At 36.3% G+C, this 18,164-nt stretch overlaps 1 pseudogene; it reads right to left on the bottom strand.

Annotated features, from left to right (window-relative positions):
• Positions 1-14,310: 14,310 nt before the first annotated feature.
• Positions 14,311-18,164, bottom strand: part of LOC123948679 — a 54,439-nt pseudogene continuing 50,585 nt past the window's right edge.

The following is an 18,164-nucleotide window of genomic DNA, read 5'->3' as shown; positions in this document are numbered from 1 at the left end:
AATAGCGATATATCCTTTTAATTATAGTTTAGTGCATCGTACCATTTATATCCATTTTCCAATAAACAATGAGGACCTTCATGTCAAGTATCGTATCTTATGCCTTTACACCTGATTCACACACATATTCAGTGAATGCTTGACTGAGGAATGAGTGTATGGTAATGCACCTATAAATAAAGGACATAGCTATAATACTGACATTTTAAGTGTTATTGGAAACCATTGTAGATGTGCTGAAAGGTAGCCTTGAGCTTGGAGTATTTCAAGTATCATCATATAAGAGATTCATCTTTTTAAAAAAATTTTAAAAGATTTTATCTATCTATTATTTATTTATTTATTTATTTATTTGTCAGAAAGGGAGAAATAATAAGGAAGGAATTCCGAAGTCAATGTTATGAAAGCAATGATTTTATGTCTTCAGATCTGTTCAAGTGTAAGCTAGATCACAATAAAGGTACTGGGTGTGTTGAAAATTTAAGTCCATCTTGATAAGAAGAGTTTGTAAATGACATACTTTCAATTATCAGCAAAGAGACAGGGGTGCCTGCGTGGCTCAGCCTTCGCCTCAGGTCATGATCTCAGGGTCCTGGGACTGAGCTGTGCATCTGGCTTCCTGCTCAACAGGGAACCTGCTTCTCTCTTCTCCCTCTCCCTCTGTCCCTTCTTACCACTCATTCTCACTCTCTCTCAAATAAATAAAGAAATCCTTTAAAAAATAGATAGTACTTCTATGAGGTACATACACAACAATGCCTGGAAAATTAAAATATTCATTCACATATGGAAAATTTGTTTGGAGGTAACTGACTTTCAAAAGAGAAAATTTGTGTAGCACAGCATGCTTCCTGTAAGAAGCCACAGTTCCCATCACAACACGCTTGGCCACTGTGATACTATTATTCTGTTTCTAAGAGTTAGTGAAAGGAAGACAAAGCAAATGAACTAAAACAGTGAAATGAAGGAAAGCATTGGATTAGGAATACACCAACATGTGCTTGAGATTGCGTGGGGCAGGTACGTGTGATGCTAGTTAATGTGCATTTTGACTTTCGTGTCCAACTACCTTCATCCTTTCCCATCCATACCCCTGAACTAATTTTGTGTAATGGAAAACACTAAGTAGTTCATCTTAAAACTGTCCGTTAGCCCTCCTCATGCTCAAGAATGATTTGAACACACATCAAGCTGAAAGCATCTAACCAGTTGTAAAAACAACACAATGCAATTTGTTCTGTTCTTCAAGTTAAATAGATCCAAATCACTCGGTAATAGATGACACATAACCGTTCTAGGAAAGGGAATGATATGAATCATTCCAAGCTGTTTTCTAAGGAAGAGTCAGGTTTGCAATCAATATCAACTTAGCTTGCTCATGAAAACAGCCTGTAAAATAGACTTATCTCTCTAAAGATTGTACAGTAAGTAAAAATCTCCTTTATCAAACCCATTTACCCCTTGGGCTAGCATTACACATTGGGAGATTCTCACTACTGTAGTTTTTCTTCCCAATCTTATAGTCTTAAATCCACATAAGCAAGTGGATTTAATTAATTAATTAATTAATGTAATGAATTTAGTCTCACTCCATAGCATGTTGAACTGTAAGAAATTATTGGGTTTGTGGGATGCCTGGGTCTGTAAAGTGTCTGCCTTTGGCTCAGGTCATGATCCCAGGGTTCTGGAATGGAGTCGGCATCAGGCGTCTTGTGCAGCAGGAAACCTGCTTCTCCCTCTGTCTGCTGCTCCCCCTGCTTGTGTGATCTCTCTCTCTCTTGTTCTCTCTCTCTCTTTCTCTCTGACATGTAAATAAATAAAATATTTTCTTTTTTTAAGAAATTATTGGGCTTGTAATTTATTTTTAGGTAGCTTAAATGAAATTTCATCCTTAATTTTTGAGAACATTATTTCACTGCATTGTTCCAGCCAAACAAATTCTGCATTAAGAAATGACTACTCTTTTCTTTCTTTCTTTCTTTTTTTTTAAATAGACTTAAATTCTGTATAGCACAAAGGAATATGATGGCACAGATGTAAAAATAAAAGGAATGCATACCTTGAGAACTATTTATAAATGGGTAAATGCATAGCTTACATATTCTACTACTGCATATTTTTTTGTAGGTAAACTAAAATTTTATTGAGCATTCTGTTTAAAGAACACTGTGTCTGGCATTGAGAAAAAATAGTTTTTGGTTTAATGTAATATAGAACATTTTTCAAGACTTGGTTTTCAAAAAAGACTTTTGATTATAAAACTAAAGGAAAAAAGCACAACACTGAACTGAAAGCAACTCAGCAACTCTAATAATATGGAACTGAGAAGACTCCAATGAGAGGGAGCTATTAAGAAAAAGTTTCTAGAAGAGAAAGATTTGCATCTGGGCCTTGAAGGCCATGTTCAACTTGTAATGGTACATGGTGGGGTGATAGATATGCTAAGCTGGCCTTTAGGAGCAAGAAAAGGCAAACAGAAATTAGTAAACTATAGAGAATTATACTGGTAATTAAGAATAAGGCCAACTAGTATTTATTGAACACTTGCTTTTTTTCTTTTCCAAAACACTTCCTACTTGCTTTACAACTCTGTTATCTCAATACCCTTATCAGCTCTATGAGACAGGTACTATTATTATTCCCTGTAGGTCAGATAGGTCAATCTAAATAGCTTATGATTATGGAGCCGTGGTTTCAGACCAGGTGAATTTAACTGAGATCTCATTCTCTTTTCCATAGTGTTCTTTATATTCTTATTCTAATCAAATACTGATAAGAAGTTTTGGTGTAATAAATATCATTTTTGAAAATACCCTTAAAATAATTATTTAATCTAACCCAAAATATTTTAAAAACTAATACATATTATTTTCTTTTTTATAATTCTTAGAACACTTATTTTAGTACACTTGTATGAAACAAAATGCTTGAGGGTCTGAACTATGTTTTGTTCAGGACATTACCCTACACAGAGAAAAAAAAATTTTGAGAAAATAATTGTTGGATTTAATTCACTTATCAATCAAAGAGAATGCTTCTAATGTGAAATAGCATATGGGAAACAATGAGTGTTTTTGAAAACAATGCCTAAGGAACTGACACCTGGTATGATAAACAATTAGAAGTCATTATGACCTTTTTCAATAGAGACATAATATGATGAAAACAAAACTTTATATATAAAATATAATATAAATTTATATACATATATACTTCATGTTTTGATTAAGTTATATATAGGTATACAGTTGGGGATGAGAAATAGATTTAAATTATAGATAGATATACATATCTACAATTTTTTAAAAGCAGTTTTTCCTAGCCATGCCTAAGAAAACAAACTTGAGAAGCTAGAAAGTGGGTTGAGACAAACTCTTGACCCATGTAACTTGAGTTTTTCTTCAATTGAGACTATTTTGATTGGATCAATGAAGAAAATTTCATCATTTGATAAAGAGAAGTTTTCAAAATTTTTAGGAAAATATCTATATGTATAAAAAGGAATAGATACCTGCTATACAAGTGCATATCACAAATCAAAGATATTCAGAAATTAGTGGTGCATTCTTTAAAAAACACAAAAATCCTAGAAAAAATACATAATTTCTCCAACATTGGTCAAAGAAACATTTTTCTAGATATGTCTCCTCAAGCAAGGAAAACAAAAAGCAAAAATAAACCTTTGGGACTACATCAAAATAAAAAGGTTCTACAAAGCAAAGAAAACAGTCAATAAAACTAAAAACAACCTATTAAATGGAAGAAGATATTTGTAAATTACATATCCCATAAAGAGTTAGTATCCAAAATATATAAAGAACTTATGCAATTCAGCACAAAAATATAACAAATAATCCATTAAAAAACAGGCAGAAGACATCAACAGACATTTTTCCAAAGAAGACAAACAGATGGCCAACAGACACATGAAAATATGTTTAACATCACTAAGCATCAGGGAAATGCAAATCAAAACCATAATGAGGTATCACCTCACACCTGTCAGAATGGCTAAAATAAAACACACACACACACACACACAAAGTGTTGGCAAGGATGTGTACTGTAGATGGGACTGCAGGTTGGTGTAGCCACTGTGGAAAAAATTATGGGGTCTCCTTGAAAAATTAAAAATAGATTTACCATGCAGTCCAGGAATTGCAATACTGAGTGCTTACCCAAAGTATATAAAAACACTAATTTAAAGGGATATATGTGCTCCTATGTTTATTGTAGCATTAATTACTATGACTAAGACATGGAAGCAATCCAGTGTCCATTGATAAATAAGTAGGTAAAGAAGATGTGAATTATATATACAATGAAATATTACTCAGCTATTAAAAAAGGGATGAAATGCTGCCATTTGCAATAACATGGATCCAGATGATATAATGCTAAGTGAAATAAGTCAGCCAGAGAAATATAAATATCATTTCAATTCACTTATATGTGGACTTTAAGAAACAAACAAACAAAAACAAAGGAAAGAAAAGACAAACCAAAGCAACCAAACAAACAAAAACAAACAAAGCAGACTCTTAACTATAGAGAACAAACTGGTGGTTACCAGAGGGGAGGTGGATGGGAGAATGAGTGAAATAGGTGAAAGGGTTAAGAGTACACTTATCTCGATGAACACTGAGTAACAATGTATAGAATTGCTGAATCACTGTATTGTACACTTGAAATTAATAGAACACTCTATGTTAATTATACTGGAATTAAAATAAAAAATTTAAAATAATTTAAAAAGAAGTTAATAGTCGATTCCATAAATTTAGAGTTCAATACATTCCCAGTTGTGTAACACATAGCAATAGTAAAACAAAATTTAAAAGGTGCGCACAAAGAAAACCAAAAAGAAGTATGTCATAAAGAAGATAAATGTTTTCTTGGGATGGTAGGAAGAGATTCAAAGCAGAAGTTTGCTGTCCTCTAAGCTTTACAAAATGTGGAGGCAGCTTGGAGTTCCACTTTCAATAACTATAGGAATAAAAAAAGCCCAAACAATGTAACGCTAGAGACAAACTCATAGGTTGAAACCGACACCAGGTTGGGATTTCGCTACTTGTAAAAGGAGTCCTTCAAAATCTGGAAGAAAAAAAAAAAAAGCTATCTGGGAATACTTCACACTTCTGATAAATACACAGCATGTAACTGGAGGCTGAGATGAGTTACTAGTGTCTTGGTGATTACACCTCTGATGTTGATGTTCCCAACATCTCCCTGTGTTTATTCATTTGTTTTGTGTTTTAGATTCCACATATAAGTGAAATTGTGTGTGGTATTCGTCCTTTTCTCTCTGACTTTATTTCACTTAGCATAATTCCCTTCAGGTCCCTCCATGCTGTCGCAAATGGCAAAATCTCATCCTTTTTTTATAGCTGAGTAACATTCAATTATATCACAGCAGTGAATATTTGGCAAGTTTCAATTAATGCAAAAGTGTTAAGCCAGGTGTGAATATATTCTCTCTAATGAGTTAACTCTGATGTTCTTGTTATATCGAGTCCACTGATTAGCAATGGTTGGCCATAACATGATTATTTAAACAGGTGACCTGGATATGGCTTGAGCAGCTAACATATTTTCCCTATGAATGTGGAAATATGCAGCATGCTTTTGTATTCTGGGACTCAGAAAAAGGGAATGATAATTTTCCTGATAACATTTAAAAAATAATTTGCTTTTTTTTTTTTTTTTTTTTTTTTTTTTTTTTTTTTTTTTTAGGTTGAGAGGAGAGAAATCTGTTTGGAACCACAGCAGTTGGTCACCATGCTCCCTAATTGGGTAGGCTGGGGTGAGAATGCCCATGGCGGTAATTCTAATGGAATTATCAACCCTTTCTAATGATTTCACAACATGTTCTTTTCAGTTTCTATTCTAAGAATGAAGATGCTTTTTAAAGCATAATTACTTATATTGCCTGTCCAGGGGGCTGTAGCCTTCTTGGAATTAAAAACTCATTAATGATTACATCAATGGATATATATGTTTTGTTCAGTGAGTTTCAGTTCATTTGTACATGAGTGACACTGTAGACCGAAAGTATTTGACTTTATTCTTTTTTTCTCAAGACAGAGAAATTGAAAAGACCACAGAACTGACAGAGAAGATTCTGTGCTTTAGCAACAGCTAGAGAAAACTTAAACCTCAGCTTTGCAATTTATCATTTTAGTGGCAAGGGGGAAAGAAGATGAACTGTCTGAGCCTCAGATTTATCCTCTACAAAATGAAGACTATAATATTTGCCTTGCAAAGTAGATATGAGCATTAAGTAAAGCCATGTATTAAAACACTGTGCAGTGTCTGTGTACCAGTTATCCAATGCCATAATAATGTGCATTCTAGATCTACCAAACTCCAAAGGCTTATAACAATGAACATTTGCATTTTCCCATTTTCAGCTGTGTTACACTCAACTGACCTCAGCTAAATTTCTTCATGAGTCTGTGGTCATTTGGTAGGTCAGGGAAGGTCTACCTGGTTTCAGATGCCCTTCACTGAGCTGAATTGTCTCACTTCCATGTGTTCTCATTGTCCAGCATTCCAGCTTGCTCACTGGTCCATGACTGCACAGCGAGGATTGTGTTGGAGGGAGGGGTGTGGAATCCAAGGAGAAAAGCAGAAATGCACAAGCGTTTTTAGTCCTTAGGCTTGGAAATATCACACAGCTCTTCCTGCACTTTCTACTGGCCAAATGAAGTTACAGGGCCAACTCAGATTTGAGATGTGGGGAAATAGATTCCTTTTCTTCTTTAGGAGTGTTGTGGCATCTATTAAAAAGGGGCACAAGATACAGATGGGAGAATGCCTATGCATATTTGCAATCAATCTATGAAAATTTGGCCCAAAGGAAGCAAAAGTTAAACCAGATCATTCTATTCTCTATCTATAAACACTAAGCATAAATTAACTGCCAGATGCCCCATAAGGTGCAGTATTGGATATATAAAAGAATTCAGTATGCAGAATGCTGATCTTTCTAAAGTATAAGCATGATGATGTGATTTCCAGTAAATATCTTCAGAGTCACCTTGTCTGACACAATGGGCTTTATGCAGCTCATGGCTAGTCTACCTCTTTCACTCCCATCACTCACCTCTCTCACCAGCCCATGGTATATATCCACAGGGAACGCCTCAGAGGGCTTTTGCACATCCTTTTCTCTGTTCATGTCTCCATATCAAGCAGATCTCTTCACTCTCAAACTTTCAGCTCAGTCATCCCCTGGTGCAATGCTCAGTTTCCTCCTGTGGTTATCTCTTTCAGAGCTTGGCATTTTTCTGTTAGCCTCCTCTACTAGATCATGACCTCCTGTAGGAGGTCTCTGTTGCCCCAGTGCCTGGAACATACAAGGGTTTAATAATTTGATAAAGGAAGGCATGTGTCTTTCACAAAATAATCTTCGTGGTAAATGCTTGCCATATATTTAGTCCCAATTTCTAACCCAGGAGGGCTGGGTGCTATACTAAAGACAGGGATATAGCAAGAACAGAAGAAGCAGAGTCTTTTGCCAAGAGGATTGCTATTTGGGGAAGAGGGAAAAAAAGTAAATCTGGACAGAAATACTATGAAGGACTATGTTTTCCACAAAGGAGTCAAGTTTGGAAGTGTGCAAACGGATACTGGGAAACCTCATTAAAAATGAAGCCAGGAGGCCACAAGGGGGAGCCCTTGGCAGTATCACGCCACCTCAATTACAGACCCCAGGAGGAAGGACAATCACAGACCTCAACAGAAGAGATGAGGTACCCTCAGGTTGTGGGTTTTGAAGGGGCGGAGGGTGGGAGGTTGGGGGAACCAGGTGGTGGGTAATAGGGAGGGCATGTATTGCATGGAGCACTGGGTGTGGTGCAAAAACAATGAATACTGTTACTCTGAAAAGAATTTTTTTAAAAAAAGAAGAGATGAGGTACCTTGCAAGTTGATACAAGCTTTCCTACTTCAGCAGGAGGAAGGAGGATTTGCTTCCCTGCCCAGCAGTTCAGCCAGTGAGAAACAGTGACCACCCTGAGCCCTGGTTTTCCTCCAATCGCCTTTCATTTGAAACAACCCCTTTCGATTTTTCCTTTTCCCCGGTAAAGTAACATGCTTTTCCTTTGCTTGTTGGACTTGCCTATGGTTTTTGCTCTAGCTTGCTTGTCTCCAGCTGCAATCCCCTTGCTAATAAACCCCCTTAGCTGATAAACAACTGACTGTTTATTTTTAAGGTTGACAAAGTCAACCTAGCATGTTTGATATCAAGAATTTTTTTTCTCCAGTAGAATAAAATAGCAGTAGATCTGGATTGTGACTATTTTGAAACATTTTGATTTAAATGAAAAATCTAGTGAAAAATAGCTGAACTTCCTTTGAAAGCTCAAAATAGGGAAATCCTTAATACAAACATGTGCAATATGCCCAGTGTTTAGTTATGTTTTGGAGCTAGATACTCCTATTATCTCAAGGGATGCTTTATAGTCCAGTTGTGAAATAGTTTTGTGAACCGATCATTTCACTACTATATATAAGTATAAAAGCAGAGAAATATTCTATGTAGACTAGAGGATAGGATAGGATTTGGATTGGAGTATTAGAGGAGTGTTCCCAGAGAAGTACCATCTCAGCTAACTCCTTCTTTTTTAAGATTTTATTTACTTATTCGAGAGAGAGAGAAAGAGAGAGAGTGAGTGCAGGGGAAGGAGCAGAGGGAGAGGAACAAGCAGACTCCACGCTAAGCCTGGAGCCTGATGCAGGCCTCAATCTCAAGACCCCGAGATCATAAACTGAGACGAAAACCAAGTGCTTGATGCTTAATTGACTGAGCCCTTCCCCCAGTCGCCCTTCAGCTATTAAAAGTTTTATCAAAAGACAACGAAGGATTTTATAAGCAAAATGAGAACCCCACTTCAGGTGAATTGCATGGTTGTTTGGGGCAAATATTTTATAATTGGTTACAATTGTTGTAAATTGTCAGTAGTGAAAATAGATTACTCACTGAAGAATCTATCTAGAAACTGTTGTTTTTAACGTTGGTGGTACCAACACTGGAGGTGTTGTGGGGATTGTAGGGGGAAGTACAGTATTGCGGTTTTCATAATGATTAAGATGAAATGATGGCATGAGTCGTCCTACAATGCCCAGGCTATACGAAGCAAAGAAGATTGCCCCACACCCAACATGACATGTGGATCAAACACACAAACACACCCACCTAATAACCTGAGCCTAGACTAGAGGCTGTTTCTGTAGGTCAACATAAAGTATTTCTCAAGGATGTTACACATTTTATAAGTTGTTTAATTTATAATAATAAATGCATTCAACTACAAAACAAATTAAGGAAAATAATCCTTGTCTAATTCAGAATTTAAGCAAAGACTGTATAAGTTCTATAAAATCATGTCATTAATAATGAGCTGATGATGAGATTTGAGCTGTGATGACACTTTCATAACAGTCTTTACTGCTTTACTGGATGCTGTTGCATTAATGACTCTTTTACATATAGGTGCAAACTTCTAGTCCCTTAATTATATTTTCAAAGTAGTCATGATTAATCATTTACATATTAAAATAGCCTTAATTTGCTATAACTTTCCATTCATAATTTGTTATGTCCGAGTTTTCGCATCCGAGAGACCACCAAGGAGCCAAGCACCGATGCAATCACACGAGGGTTTATTTGACAAGCTTAAGCTTGGGCCCAAGTATACCTGACACAGCAGAGTAGGGACTTGGACCCTGAACCAGATTACCGTCCGAGTTTTTAAAGGCAGAGTAGGGGTGGACTTGGTGGTGGGTGAGGACAAAGGGGATTAGGGATGGCGTAAGTCTCTAAGGATTTTTGGAAGCAAGGTCTCCAGGACCTTGAGGGGCTAGCTCTTGTTGGGAGAAAGGTTATTTATTACCAGTAATAAAAATCTTCTCGTGAGACCCTTTAGATGTATATCAGTGGGCTATATGCTTGGGAATGATTCTCAACACTATCTTGGAGGTTTAAAGATAAAGGAATTGTTAAAGTAGACTTACAGGATCCTGGTCGGACCTGTTGGGGTAGGGGGTTGGTCAGGCTAGGATTGTCTTTAGCAAAATCTCAAGGTGATGGCAGTTAAGTCCCCAGGGGAGAGCCACTCTGTCTGTTTCAAGGGCTTGTCAGTAGGTGAGGAATTTTAATAATTTTCTTCTGTCTTTGTTTCCCACATCAGCTAAATTTGAAGTGGGATGGCCTTAATTTTCTCGGCCTCCACAGTTTCTTTTATATTAAAATGAGGGCATTATTTTGAGTATTTAAATTATGTTGTAGGTAAATTATATTACCCATGAATTGCTTCTTCAACAAATGAGTATTAAGTTTTGTGAAAATGGGCATTGACTTTGATAAGATTGAAAACCGTTCTATAGATGAAGATGGATATGATTCACACGTGTTCACAAAAGATAGAAATCACATTCTTAAGGTGCATGACCTATTCAAGTGTGATTGTCCCTGAAATTACAAATATATATATATATATATATATATATATATATATATATATATCGTGAGGGGGAAAAAATTTACATTAGCAAATAGTTTGAGAGTCCAAACTCTTTCTGCAGTTAACCTGTGCTATCCAACGCTCTAAATTAATTGACATTAAGAAATCACAGTAGGAGACTTGATAAGATCCCCCTGCCCTGCCTTTACCACATGTAGCTTTCAGGTACATTTGGATCAGTTAGTAATTTGGCTTCTGGTAATTATGCCCAGTTATGAATATCTTCAAAAAAGAATGAAGTCTTTAACTTGATTTTTCTTGAGGTGTGGTCCTGAGACCAGCAGCTTTGACATCACCTTGGGAACTTGTCAGAAACACAAAATATCTGGCCTCATCTCAGAATTGCTGAATCTGGGGGCTTTGCAAAAAAATATGTGTTTTAACAATCTTCCAGGCCACTCTGGTGTTGTGCTCAAAGGTTTGGGGAAACTTTGTTCTAACTTTTAAACTCTGACTATGAAATTAAGCATGATGAAAATACGTTGCTTTACACCATTGCCTAGAACTCCTGTCCACCAGAGGGCATCATAATCATTGCCCATTTCTAGGTAAAGTGGATCGCCATGTCTAGGTTCCTAAGTCTCCTCTACACCAGTCCAGGTGCATTGACCAATATAGTAAAAAAATCTTTTTACTGAAATATTTATTATGCTGCCAATCACCTTGAAATATGACAGAATGAACAGGAGAAAATTAAATTAATTTAACCTTTGCTATACCTAAATTACTTTTTTTTCAAATTGAAATATTTTTTAAACTTTTTAAAAAGAGTTTATTTATTTGAGAGAGAATGAGAGAGAGAGCACAAGTGGGGGTGAGGGGCAGAGGGAGAAGCAGAAGCCTGGTTAAGCAGGTAGCCCAATGCGGGGCTTGATCCCAGGACCCTGGATCACAACTTGAGTTGATTTTTTTTTTTTTTATTTGACAGACAGAGATCACAAGTAGGCAGAGAGGCAGGCAGAGAGAGAGGAAGGGAAGCAGGCTCCCTGCTGAGCAGAGAGCCCAATATGGGGCTTGATCCCAGGACCCTGGGATGAAGACCTGAGCCAAAGGCAGAGGTTTTAACCCACTGAGCCACCCAGGAGCTCCCACAACATGAGTCTAAAGCAGACACTCAACTGACTGATCTACCCATGCCCCTTTAAACCCTTTTATTTGAGTTTAGTTGACACACAATGTTATGTTAGTTTCAGGTATACGACATAATAATTCAACTTCTCTATACCTTACTCTACGTTCACCTCAAGTATAGATACCATACCATCTATCACCATACAGTGCTATTAAAATTGCATTGACTTATTCATTTCCTGACTGGAAGCCTATATCTTCCACTCCCCTTCACCAATTTACCCACTTCCTATAGCTTTCCCCTCTGGCAATTGTCAGTTCTTTTTCTGTATCTATTGGTCTGATTCTGTTTTTTGTTTGTTCATGTGTCTTGTTTTTTAGATTCCACATATGAATGAAATCATATGGAATTTTCATTTCTCAGCCTGACTTATTTCACTTAACATACTCCCCTCTAGGTCTGTCCATGTTGTCACAAAAAACAAGATATCATCCTTTTCATAGCTGTGTGTGTGTGTGTGTGTGTACATCTTTCTTATCCATTCATCTATCAATGGACACTTGGGTTGCTTCAATATGTTGGCTATTGTAAGTGCTGCAATGAACATGGGGTACATGTAGATCTTTTTGAGTTAGTGTTCTCATTTTCTCTGGGTAAATAGTAGTTGAATTAATGGATCACATATTTATGCTATTAGTTTAGTTGTTTTTTTTTAGGATTTTATTTATTATTTATTTGACAGACAGAGATCACAAGTAGGCATAGAAGCAGGCAGAGAGAGAGGAAGGAAAACAGGCTCCCCGCTGAGCAGAGAGCCCGATGCGGGGCTCGATCCCAGGACCCTGGGATCCTGACCTGAGCCGAAGGCAGAGGCTTTAACCCACTGAGCCACCCAGGTCCCCAATATGCTATTATTTTTTTGAGGACCATTCACAGTGACTGTACCAATTTACCTTGCCACCAATAGTGCACAAGGGTTCCTTTCTCTCACCCCCTTGGCAATAATTATTTTCTTGTCTTTCTGATACTAGCCATTCTGACAGGTATAAGGTGAGGTCCCATTGTGGTTTTGATTTGCATTTTCCTGATGGTTAGTGATGTTGAATGTGTTTACATGTAACTATTGGGCATCTGTTTATCTTCTTTGGAAATATATCTATGAAGCTTCTCTGCCCATTTTCTACTTTGATTGTTTGGGTGTTTGGTGGTGAGTTGTGTACATTCTTGAAATATTTTGGTGGTCTGAGTTGTCTAAGGCACCAGTCTTCCGCTCCAACTTGAATTACTGAATTTTCATTAAAAGAAGGTGATTGGGGGGGCACCGGGGTGGCTCAGTGGGTTAAAGCCTCTGCCTTCAGCTCCGGTCATGATGCCAGGGTCCTGGGATCAAGCCCCGCATCAGGCTCTCTGCTCAGCAGGGAGCCTGCTTCCTCCTCTCTCTCTCTTTCTCTCTCTGCCTGCCTCTCTGCTTACTTGTGATCTCTGTCTCTGTCAAATAAATAAAATCTTAAAAAAAAATTTAAAAAATTAAAAAAAATTTTTAAAAAAACTTTCAAGATTATTTAAAAAAAAAAAAAAAAGAAGGTGATTGGACCACATAGAATAGAAGATCCCCTCCAGACATAAAAACCATATCAATACTAAAAACACTGACAATTATGAATTTTAAAATGGGATAACTACACATAAATATGATCATAAGAATGTGCTAAGGAATAGAGCATCCTGAAATCATATTAGGACATAGCTGTGATAACAAGAACATGCATTCATCAAAACATATTCCTGCAATTTAATAATAGCAGAATGAACAGGTAAAACACAATAAAGAGGCAATTGATGTAGCATCTACAAGAGCCAAATAATTAAATGATTTTATTTTGAACAATGTGATTCATTTGAATGTTATCCAAGTAACTAGATAGAAATCAGTTTTCCATAAGATATTTACGGAAGATATGCACAGGCATAGACTTCTGACTATTAAAATGACCAAATGGAATCATTGTTTGTAAACTAAACAGTTGCTTGCTGATGAGTGGGAAACAGTGCATCCAATCAATCTTATAACCCTGATTTATGGATAAGAATTTTGTGATGAGCAGATATTGAGTTCTGAGAGCACATTAGAACTGGGTCATGGGGAACTTCATACACAAATTAAGTATGATGAGATTCTGGGAACTCTTTATTCATTGGTGTTCACTGAGAAGATGATTCATTTAGATAGTAATATAACTTTAATAAGTCATTGCAAAAATGGTTATTCTTGAATATAAAATTTTAAATATTTTATAATGCCAACATTGTACATACAGGTACATATCTCTTTATAATTGCCTATATGCATTATATACATCTGGGGCCACTTAAAAGAGGAACAAAAATAACATCATTTGTGTCTAGTATATTAACTCACCTTCATAATAGAGATCTAAATGTCAAGAAGAAGGTTAAAATATATTCAGTGTATGGACACATGTAAAACATGTTGGTTAATATTTTTATCTCTACAATGTTAGATTTAGAGAAAAATGTTCTAGTGTTTCTGTTAAGTGGTAATATTTAGAATGCGTCTGGATTGAGGAAACAATAGAGTACATTCCATACTGAGTAGCCAGTGGCGTGAATATGTGTGACTGTATTTGGCATTTTATTTATGTCTGATCATATTTATTTGTTACTTTTAGGAAATTTCACTTTTGACTGGCCTCAGACAGAGGTAGAAGCTCTCAGAGAGGACAGCCTCCATCTCTTGGCAATCAGTTTGTGGCATTTATTCTTTCACCTCTTTCATTCTCTTGGACAAGAGTTTAGCATATTCTGCATCCTCTCACCTATTTTTTTTAGTACACTGTTTCTTTAGAGCAGTATGCTGACATTTGTCTTAGAGGACACATGGAGAAATAAGACACTGAATCTTGGGCACTTTGATTCTAGATTTCTTCTTTGTTTAGTGTCATTCTCACAACATACTTGTGGACATCATCTTTAGAGAGATTGAAACGTTTGTGGATTCTGCTAGCTCTTTTGGGCCCCAGGCAATAAGGCACAGTAACATCAGTGAGTCCAGGATTATCCTTGTCCCCCTTTTTTTTCCCCCACAATGACCAAGTTGAGAACAATGAGATTGGCATCCACAAGGCAACCCTAAACAGATTTGTGCTTTCTTTCTCCTCCAGTCCTCCTTGGTCTGTATCAGGAGTGCCCCTTACTCAACAGCAGGTAGACCCAACAGCAGGTAGACTCAAGACACCCTGCTTCATGGGGAAGACTTGTTTGTCATTGTCACCACTGATTTGGACCATGTAACCCCTCCATTCTTCACTCGGAACATCAGCAGCAACTTTTGTGACCATATGCTTCTCATAAAAGGCACAAAGTTTTCATTCATCATCTACCACGATGAGTTCCTGGCAGCCAGTATCTGGGAAAGAGATGTTCAGCTTTATCCAAAAACACCCTACCACATCTGAGGCATTTTAGGTATAAGATCCTCAGACTGAGATTATAACCCTTCCATTGCATATTTAATTCATTCAACAAATATTTGTTGAATACCTAATTCGTCCTTTTCACTAAGACATTCATAAAAACTTAAAAAAAAAATAGGGGCGCCTGGGTGGCTCAGTGGATTAAAGCCTCTGTCTTCGGCTCAGGTCATGATCCCAGGGTCCTGGGATCAGTGGGGAGCCTGCTTCCCTTCCTCTCTCTCTCTGCCTGCCTCTCTGCCTACTAGTGATCTCTGTCTGTCAAATAAATAAATAAAATATTTTTAAAAAATTTTTAAAAAATAAAAGAAAACAACAGAAATGTAGTTCTTAAAAATAAGAGGCTGCTAATCTAGTGAAAGGGGCAGAGATATGAACCACCATAATATGAGCACTTAGTCTGCCCTTAAGAGATATGGTAGTATCCTGGGGGAAATACATTGCAGAGGATTTTTTAAGGAGTCTGTTGTGGGTTTTCAGTCATCAGAAAGGATGAATACCCAACTTTTGCATCAGCTCAGATGGGAATGGAGGAGATTATGCTGAGTGAAATAAGTCAAACAGAGAAAGTCAATTGTCACATGGTTTCACTTATTTGTGGAACATAAGGAATACTCTGGAGGACATTAGGAGAAGGGAAAAATGAAGGGGGATAAATCAGAGTGGGAGATGAACCATGAGAGACTATGGACTTGGGGAAAGAAACAGAGGATTTGTGGGGGGAGATGGGTGAGCCTGGTGATGGGTATTAAGGAGGGCACAGATTGCATGGAGCCCTGGGTATTATACGCAAACAATGAATCATGAAACACTACATCAAAAACTAATGATGTACTATACGGTGAGTAACATAACACAATAAAAAATATTACTGGGAAAAAACAAAAGAAAGCCTATGACTTCAGAGGAATGACATGTGTTAATACCATTGCATTTTGTTTATGAAAAGTTTCCTCTTTTATGTTCCTAAGAAGTTCTATGAAGACAAAGCTAGCAGAGATTTCAGATGTGTTTTGGAATAATTCTTTATGATTTGCAGTTGTTGTTAAGATGAAGTAATAAACACTGTCACTTCAAGGTTCTGAATTCTGAGTCACTCAACTTTGGACTTATTTTTGGTGACAAGTATTCACTGAATACCAACTCCAGGTAGGGCACTTTGAGCCAGTGGGAACCCAGGAAAAATCTGACAGAGTCAGCTTTCAGTTTAGATGAAGGAACAGGTCCTAAATATAAATAACAAAACAATAGAACAACCCTTTCAAATCTCAAGTCTTTGTTTCTTCTTTTTATGCATTACTAGCAGCAACTTTAATAGTATTTTACATTGATATAAGGCATTGTCTTTAATTCTGTTCTCATATTTGAATTTAAGTTTGAAGCCTATTGAAATATATATGGATTATTTTGTTACTATATTGATATGCTAAATTCTATTAAAATGACATAAATCTGTAAATAACAGAAAGTAACATAAATAATAAATTGATGAAGAAAATTACCTATAATCACATAAGCTAATCAAGTACAAGTTTTCACTTGCATGTTTTGCCTTCCAGTCGTTAAATATATGCTTGTTGAATCTTTTTGCATCTCAATGTGAATTTTAAGTACAGATAGTTTTATTTTCTAGACATTCATGCAATACAAGAGTATGACATTTAACAAATTAGTGTATGCTTTTCCTCATTTATGAAATTTCATGTAGCCAAACACATGTACATATACACTTTATATGGTTGGTTTCAAAGGTGGAACCAAAGCCACTATGTCTGCTACTTGAATTTCTCACATGAGAATGTAAAACATGCAATAATTATGGACTGAACTCATTGTTTTTAATATGCATATGATTTCCATTTTGTATATGTGTATATACATTATATATGTAATTAAAACTACATGTGTATACATTTACTTTGTGTATATATTATATATGTGTGTATACATAAATACATATGTACCTATACATATATAGGCATATATATTAAACTATATGGTTTTAATTGTTTATTTTAGGTACATACCCCACCCTACCCAAACATGTAAGATTTGTGAGTATCATATTTATATTTCTGTGACTATGCTCAGACATAATGGGTGATTCCAGGGGACCATCGGAGTGATTTGTGAATCACTGAGGGGCACCAATTGTTTTCACACAGTTAAGGCTGAAAAACAGAAACTCAATTCACTTCTGTCTGGATGCCACTGATTTTGTTGTTCGATAAGAGGCTTTTCTGGACTTTTGTTCTGAAGAAATCAATAGATTACTGAGAACTGATTAAAAAATTAAAATGTAAGGGGCGCCTGAGTGGCTCAGTGGGTTAAAGCCTCTGCCTTCGGCTCAGGTCATGATCCCAGGGTCCTGGGATCGAGCCCCGCATCGGGCTCTCTGCTCAGCGGGGAGCCTGCTTCCTCCTCTCTCTCTGCCTGCCTCTCTGCCTAGTTGTGATTTCTCTCTGTCAAATAAAAAAAAAAAAAATTAAAATGTAAGAAAATTAATACTAATACTGTAATCTTTGTTCACAGGTAAGAATGTCAGGATGTGAGATATAAAGCTTTTATATAAAACTAAGTTAAATTTGTAAAGTAAAAGTTTACTTAATCAATGAATTATCATATTCATTACAATGTCTTTTCAGTGAGAGCATTTCACCTAACATTTCATTTAGAAAAAATAATCTAACCTTCCCTGAACCTTTTAGACTTTTAAGAATGATCTATATATTTTTTTTCTTCATAAAACCTTGGAGAATATTTATGTCTGCATTTTTATATTTCCTAATGCCTAGGTGCTTCATCGACTGGTTCTGTGTAACATAGAAAATGCATTGCAATATGTTCATTATAACTGAATCATTTACTCTGCATGCCTATTTATTTAAAGTGTGGACTCAAAAAAAAAAGTGTTGACTCAATTTAACATTCTGGAAAAGTGGGTTCCTCTGTCACTTTTAAGAAAGGTGGTAATAAAATTAATTCATCAATTCATTGAATTATGGTTTGTAGTGTCTTCTAAGTATCAGACAATAGTGTAGGAGGTAAAAGTATAGACATAATCCAATCAATGAA

Source organism: Meles meles, chromosome 8 (genome assembly GCF_922984935.1).
Source record: "Meles meles chromosome 8, mMelMel3.1 paternal haplotype, whole genome shotgun sequence".
Classification (NCBI taxonomy): domain Eukaryota; kingdom Metazoa; phylum Chordata; class Mammalia; order Carnivora; family Mustelidae; genus Meles; species Meles meles.
Note: the sequence above shows the minus strand (reverse complement) of the source record. Positions and strands in the feature narration are given on the sequence as shown.